General features: G+C 40.5%; 1 long non-coding RNA gene across 1 annotated transcript; it reads right to left on the bottom strand.

Moving 5' to 3' along the window:
* Window positions 1–46: 46 nt before the first annotated feature.
* On the bottom strand, window positions 47–7,045 carry LOC116252852 (uncharacterized). Its single transcript, XR_004172326.2, has 2 exons — window positions 6,843–7,045; window positions 47–378 (listed from the first exon to the last, which is right to left on the bottom strand). It is a non-coding gene; the product is annotated as an uncharacterized LOC116252852 (long non-coding RNA).
* Between the last annotated feature and the right edge of the window lie 253 nt (window positions 7,046–7,298).

Here is a 7,298-nt window from a genome sequence, read left to right as displayed (position 1 = left end):
TGGCAGTTGTTCATGTTCCGCTTTTTCCAGTGCATGGATCCAGAAAGAGGTAGATGAGCACTTCTCATTTCTTTAGTTTCATCAAATGAATGTCTATCCAATCTATATCTATGATTAATAAGCAAAAATCTTTGATGATCTATGTAATAGATATTTTAGCAACTCTATCACTGAAACCAACAATCCAATCAGAAATCCCTGAGCTTTACACCAAAACAGTCGGAAAGATTTTTTCCATGTCCAAGAAAGGAGAACAAGAACGAATAGGGCACTCACGAATACATCCAATCCATGGGCATACTGAACCACCTTCCATAAGTCCTGCCACCGAAAGCCCAACGGACCTAGCAATCCCAAACATTTTAAACCAGTGTCTATCTACAAAGATCAAGCAAGAAACAATGCCACTAGGCTTATCAGCTCAATCAATTGATCGTGAACGAAGAAAGTCACAAGAAAAGAAGAGCAAAACTGAACTAAATTTAGACACATTGAATAACATTTTTGGTAAGAATTTTATTTATGTCCAACGAAGAAGAACAAGAACAAACAAAAAAATCGTGAATACATCCAACTCATGAGCATACTGAACGATCTACCATAAATCCTGTGAATGAAAGCCCAACAGACCTTGAAATCCCAAACATTTTGTAAAATACCAAACAGTGGTGAGGAACCTACGGTGGTATTCCCTGCTGAACCATATCAAAAAATGGAGGAGCTGTACTGTTTTGCTGCAGTGGCTGGATTCTATGGAGGAAGATCAAACACGAGCATGGATTATAAGTATGTTTTCTAGGCCTTACAAAATTTTTGGGTGAATGTCAGCTGCCTGAAATTTTTTGTCGTTGGGAATGAGAGATTTTTGGTGCTGGTGAGTTCTGAGGAGAAGCTCATGGAGGTTCTGCGTAGAAAATGGGTTGTTGGGTGTTGTTTTCTTATTATCAATCGGTGGAAGCTAGGTTCTGAATTATGCCTGCATGAGGAGGAACGAATTCCTCAATGGATTTGTCTTCCTCAACTCCCTGTCTTGTTCTGGAACTCGTATAGCCTTAGAGGCTAGAGCCATTGCACAAGGGCTGGGTGCATCCTTTGTTAGAACTGATGAATATACTATGCATAGAGACAAGCTTGCCTTTAAACGGTTATGCATTGATGTTCCTCTCAATTTTATACCGGTGCCCAAAATCAAGCTTGAAGTAAGGGTGTCCAAGATAATTCAAGACGTTCTCTATGAATCTAAGGCTCGATACTGTCATGCGTGTGGCACAACCTCACACTATGAGGATGCTTGTAAGAATAAAGGGAAGGCTGAAAACTCAATTGTCGAGGAGCAGACATGGAATAAGGCCTTGGTGATTAAAAAAGCCAGAGGAGGATTTTCCAAAAAAAGTGACTTTGGAGGGTGGGAACCTCAGAGTAACAGATTTGCAGTGTTTAGCAATCAATTGGATAAAGTTGAAGGGAATGACACTTAGCGTGATCGAGATCTGGAAACTAATTCATCTTGTAATGAAGGGGTTGGGGGTGCAACCTCTAGACAGTAGGAGGTAAGGAAGGCTGGTGACAATGAGTGCAATAAGTACAATAAAAAGAGGGATGAAAGGGGGGAAGGATACCTCTGGGCAGGGAGAGGAAAGGAAGATTGAAACCACTGAAAAACGAATATCTAATCTTTTTTTCAGTATTAATTTTTCCAGTATTAAAAAGACAATAGTTAACAACACTGGCGAACAGGCGGGCACATCGAGGTTCATGTTCACAGCTAGGCCCAAGGACTCCGCTCAACCAAAGGAGAAGGATGGTGACATGTCTATGAAGGAAGGACCTAACCAGGCTACAACAATTCAGGGCAGTCAAGTGGAGGTAGCAAATGAAAGGTAGAGGTGGACCAAAAAGCCTACAAGGTTTGCTAGCAAGGGGAAGAAATGTCAGCCTCTTGTAACATTGGTTAGCTTGGAAGATGCCCTTCCATACAGATGTAATGGTTACAAGAAGAGGAAAAAGGTGAATGAAAATATAAATCAAGCCCCTATTGATCTTCGTCAAGATGAGGGTAATGAAGGGAATGATAATGCATGGCCCTCAGGACAGATAGTACTGCTCGTGAGGTACTGAGTTCTACGTATGAAAATCTTTAGTTGGAATATCAGAGGTCTTTCTAAGAGGCCTGCGCAACAAGAAGCTCACTTTTTGTATGGTTAGGAAATTGAATTTATTTTGAGGCTTACCTTCTTTTTTCATCCTTTTGGTTTGTTTTCGTTTATGCTGTTGTTTGCCTCACAACGATCTCTCTCCCCCCACCCTCTCTCTCTCTCTCTATGATGATCACCAATTTTTGGTGCTCCCCACTTTGTTACCAATTCTCCCCATTTGTTCTCTTGTATTTAGTTCCGCAGAGATTCATCAGTTCTTGTACTTACTGAATTCCTTAATTGGCCAAATTTCTCTACCTTCTATTTTCTCCAATCTTTGTCTCTCATGTTCTTTGATGAAATCATATTTCTTTATGTTATTTTTGCCCTTACTCTCCTTTTAGTTGTAATTAATAATCCGTTTTGAGCTCGGTTGGATGGTTCAGCTAGTTTCAACTTTTCCACCGATTTCCACCTTTTTGCCATCAAACGATGAAATTTGTTTCCAGAAATATAAATCCAAGTTTAGCAAACACAATGAGGTTTTGGAAATGTAGATTTTATTTCCGATTCACCAATTCCAAAAATAAATTTCTAGAAATTACACACACACACATACACACACACACACATATATATATATATATATATATCATGGGTGGCATTTATATTGAGTTGGAACTACGGCACATTTGAGGAACTCCTCAATTAAGCTCGAGTAGAGATCTCACAGATACAAGAAAGGTCTTTCCTTAAGAGACGTTTGATAAGACTGAAATAGTTTTCCATTTCACTTGTTCAGGTGAAAATTTTCAGCATTAGACAATACATCATCAAACAAGATTAAATTCATTCTTCACCTGTTTTAACAATTGTTATGGCTTAAGATCAGGGACGGAGCAGGATTTTTTCTTGGGGCAGGCTAAATGGTAATATTCTCTCTCTCTCTCTCTCTCTCTCTATATATATATATATATATATATATATATATATATATATATATATATATATAACTCACACACTTTATATAGTATTTGCAAACCACAACGTAGTAGAAGTGAACATATGCCGTATACAATTGCTCACATCATTAACATGAAGCATGATATGTCCTACGATACATATTAATAATTGCTTGTGTCATTAACACAAAGCATGATCTATCCTAAACAGATAAGGTGCTCTATTTCTATTATAGTGACGTAGGTGTGAGCATAAAGTGGACATACAAATATCACAACCTAAAATGTAGCAAACAAAAACATCTATAAACTCAAAAACTAAGAAAATAAATGTTACCTAAAACAAGCAGTTTTTTATTCTTTCTATGTAACACAATCATTCTTTCTATGTAACACAATCAGTTTTTGCCTCTATTTTTATTGAAAATAGTTACATATCATCTTTCATTCACCTGCACAATAAAATGTAATTAAAAAATATATCATTTATTATTGAAACTAAATAATGACTCAAATAAACATTAACATAAAAAAGATGCAACAAAATACTTTACCTATTCAATATTTTTCATCATCTTCTCAATAAACTAACATGAAAAATCTGAAATTTAAAATAAACAATAAAATTTAAACATATTGAAGAAAGATACTAAAATTTTAACTTATGAAAAACAAGAATTATGAACCAACCACTTTGTACACAGCAGTTAAAGAAGACAAACATTCACCTGTTGAACCTCTTGCACTTTGTAGAACAACAAAAAGTTGTTTTCTCCCCTCCCTTGTTAATGATGTTGCCTTGCTTTTCGAATTACCACTAGTGGATAGGGGTGGGTATCGGGCCGGCCAGCCCGACCCAGGCCCGGCCCGATAATATTGTCGGGCCGGGTACCGGGCCTGGCCACCAAAAATTAGGCCCGGCCCGGCCCGCCGACCAACCTCCTCCTGCCCGCCGACCTCCCTCCTCGCTCGTCGTTCTCCTTCCTGCAGAGACCGTGCGGCGTTTCCCCCTCCCAAAGCCCTAAACCCTCTTCCTTCTGCGCCTTGTCGACGTTGTCGTGCAAATCCCTCACACAGTGGTCGCCTGACTCCGGAGATGAAGTCGGATACTTCGTGTGAAGTCGGTTACAGCAAGGGCGTCGTGTGAAGAACAAAGATGGAGCGCAGGCTGAGCGGAGGCAATGGAATGGGGGGAAGATGGGCTGCCCAGTTGAGGTTTTGGTGATTCAAAAAACGAGAAAGAGAGAGACGATCGAGGTGCAAGTGGGTTGGGGGCTTCGAAAATGGGGACAGTGATAATCTGGGTTCGAATTAAAGCCGGAGGAGGGTGGTGATGTTTCAAATGGCAGCGATTGAAGGAATGACCTAAAATCGATGTCGATAGGAAGGGGAGTCGATCATCCGAATGAAATTGGTGGCGATGAAGACATCTGACGACTTGTGCTGCTAGTAAGAGCTCGAGCAGGTGGCAATCCTGTTGAAGTAGAACAGAGATCAGCAAGTAGGTGGCATTGACGAGCTTTGATGATCCGCGGATGGCCAAACCAGAGGGTGAAGCATGTTGGAGCTGGGTTGTTGTGCAGGTCGCCGGGAAGGGGGAGGGAGACGAGAAGGGGAACTGAGAAGGGGAAGGAGAGATGGGAAGGGGAGGGAGACGGGAAGGGGAACTGGCCAACTGGGAAGGGGAAGGGGGAGGGAGACGGGAAGGGGGAAGGAGAGACGGGAAGGGGGACGGCCGGACGGGAAGGGGGGAAGCAGGAAAGGGGGAGGGAGACGGGCCGACCGGGCCGGCCTATCCGGCCCGGGCCTGCTGCCGGGCCGGCCTATCCGGCCCGGGCCTGGTGCCGTTATCTGGCCCGGGCCCGGCCCGGGTCGGGATTTTCCAGGCCCAAACCCGGCCCGACGCCCAGCCTTACTAGTGGATAGGCCCTACAAATATGGGTTCAGAGTCACCACTAATCAACTGACATCCAAATAGTTAGAATAAAGCTAGGAAATGCTAAGGTATTATCTCACAATAAAACAACAGAAAATAAATCTCATAATAAAACACCATAAAAGAAATATATAATGATTATAATCTCTCTGATGCAAAGCTATAATCAATTTAAGAAAGCAAATTCGACACCAAAATGCAATTTCAAGCAAATGCTATTAGCCATGCCTGTAACTACAAAAAGCAATTCTGTGTTGCTTCTCAGCTCCAACAAAGGATGAGAGGGCATGCTATAGATTGGAAAAAACAGAGAATGCCTAATAGTCTTGTGAGTTCAAGAAAATACCTCTCCTAAAATCATTCTAAAGCATGTCGAAAATTGACTCCTCCACGCTCAGTTCACTCAATTTCTCCCTATGCAATCAAATTCTTATCAAAATTTATGGAAACCCCCAAAATTTACCCAACATAAGTGCCCTTGAAGCAACCTCTTGGAATTATAGAATGAAATACCCAAATCTTGAATACATATGTATGATAATTTGAAGGTTGTTCCAATACCATAGCCAACCAGTTTAACTGGTTATCACTTTCCAGGACATGCTGAAATAGAATGATATCTTGTGCAACATCCATGTGGTAGATTAGAATAAGGACAATTGCATTGTAGAAAAATATGATAGTTTGTAGTGGTCAATGTCATGATACGATGCAAAGCTTGTTATGGCACCTGCCAGCCAAACTGAGTAGTCTAAATAAATCCTCTCATGAAAAATACGAGATAATATTGACTACTTATACATTCACTAGCGGTTTCAGTTTTGCAATGATCGGGCTACAGACACTCTACATTTGACAAAGGACCAAACCAAAAAGAGGAAAACAAGGAAAAGAAAAAGAAGAAGGAGAAACAACATTAACCGGGCATACCTGCTAAGTCCCTGCATCCTTGTAATGTTCGTTCTTCAGATGCAGGTGTCCTATTGGGTCAGTCCTAGTGGCTAGTGCTAAAAATTTTTCCTACAAGCTTCACAGTTTTTCTCTTCCATATCAAACATCATTAGTCAGTGATAATTAAATAAGTCACAACCAGTCACACTTCTCGTTTAAGCATTTGATTTCGACTGTAAAATCAGAGAGCAGTACTGAACGACAACATGTTTCTCTAAGCTGGCTATAATAGGCCATTGATGCATGGGGCTATATTTTCATACGTCTAACCACTGCTTCTCAAGCTTTCATGTTATGGCCCCTTTGGCAGCAAGTTATTGTTGCCTACGTTCGCTACTTCTAGACACCTGATTGCATGCATCTCATAAAAATGCAGAGAAAGAGAAGAAAGTCCAACAAATGTTCGTACAATTTGAAAAAATAATATTTCCCCGAACAGGAGAATGAAATAATAAAGACTCAACAATGGAAAAAGGGCATGTATAGACTGGATGTTAATAAGTGCCACACAATGAGAATTAAGAACCAGAGTTGAAGTGGTTGAAACACGACCGCGTACAACAAATCGAATAGTGTTCAAATTGAAAACAATAAGGGTCACTTGATAGAGAAAGGAAATAGATTGACAACCCAGCTTCATTATCCACTGCTCAATAATGAAGGAGATAGCAGCACACATAATAACAGTCCAACCATCAAGCAAGAAACTCATCTGCCGGAGTCCCAGTAAATCTCATGCTATGAATTATTAAAAGCTCGAATCCCATAATTCCAATCGCAAGCTAATCGTCCAAACCATTGATCCAAAAATAAAATTAAAAACCAAAAGAGAAAATTGAAAATCTCAAACGATATTACCCACTACTGTTGTGTCCTTTTTCCTCATGTTATTCTCTCCCCTCTTCTCTTCCGACCTCCTTCCTGCAGCCCTGCTCTCTCCGTCTCTCGTGCTCCATTTCTCACTCTTTCATTCTCTATCTCCTTCTCTTTGTCTCGTTCTCTCCCTCGCACTCTCTTCCTGCAGCGGCGCAGCCCTGTGTTTTTTTCCCTTTCGAAAACCTGTTTTCAAAATAGGGCAAAACGAAAACGAAAGGGTGGCCTGGGTTTTGTGGTCCGGGTGAAAATTTTTATTTTTTTCAATTTTTTTTTTTTTAATTTGCTGGGGTAGGGCTATGGTTTCTAAAGGGAGAAAAAGTATGCGTTAGAGTATTTTTTTTTGTACATTGTACAACATTAAAAAATAAGTTTCAATGAATTTTTGGGGCTATCAAACACCCAATTGATTAATTAACTTGTTGGAGAATAGACGCAAGA

This window comes from Nymphaea colorata, chromosome 4, assembly GCF_008831285.2.
Source record: "Nymphaea colorata isolate Beijing-Zhang1983 chromosome 4, ASM883128v2, whole genome shotgun sequence".
Classification (NCBI taxonomy): Eukaryota; Viridiplantae; Streptophyta; class Magnoliopsida; order Nymphaeales; family Nymphaeaceae; genus Nymphaea; species Nymphaea colorata.
Note: the sequence above shows the minus strand (reverse complement) of the source record. Positions and strands in the feature narration are given on the sequence as shown.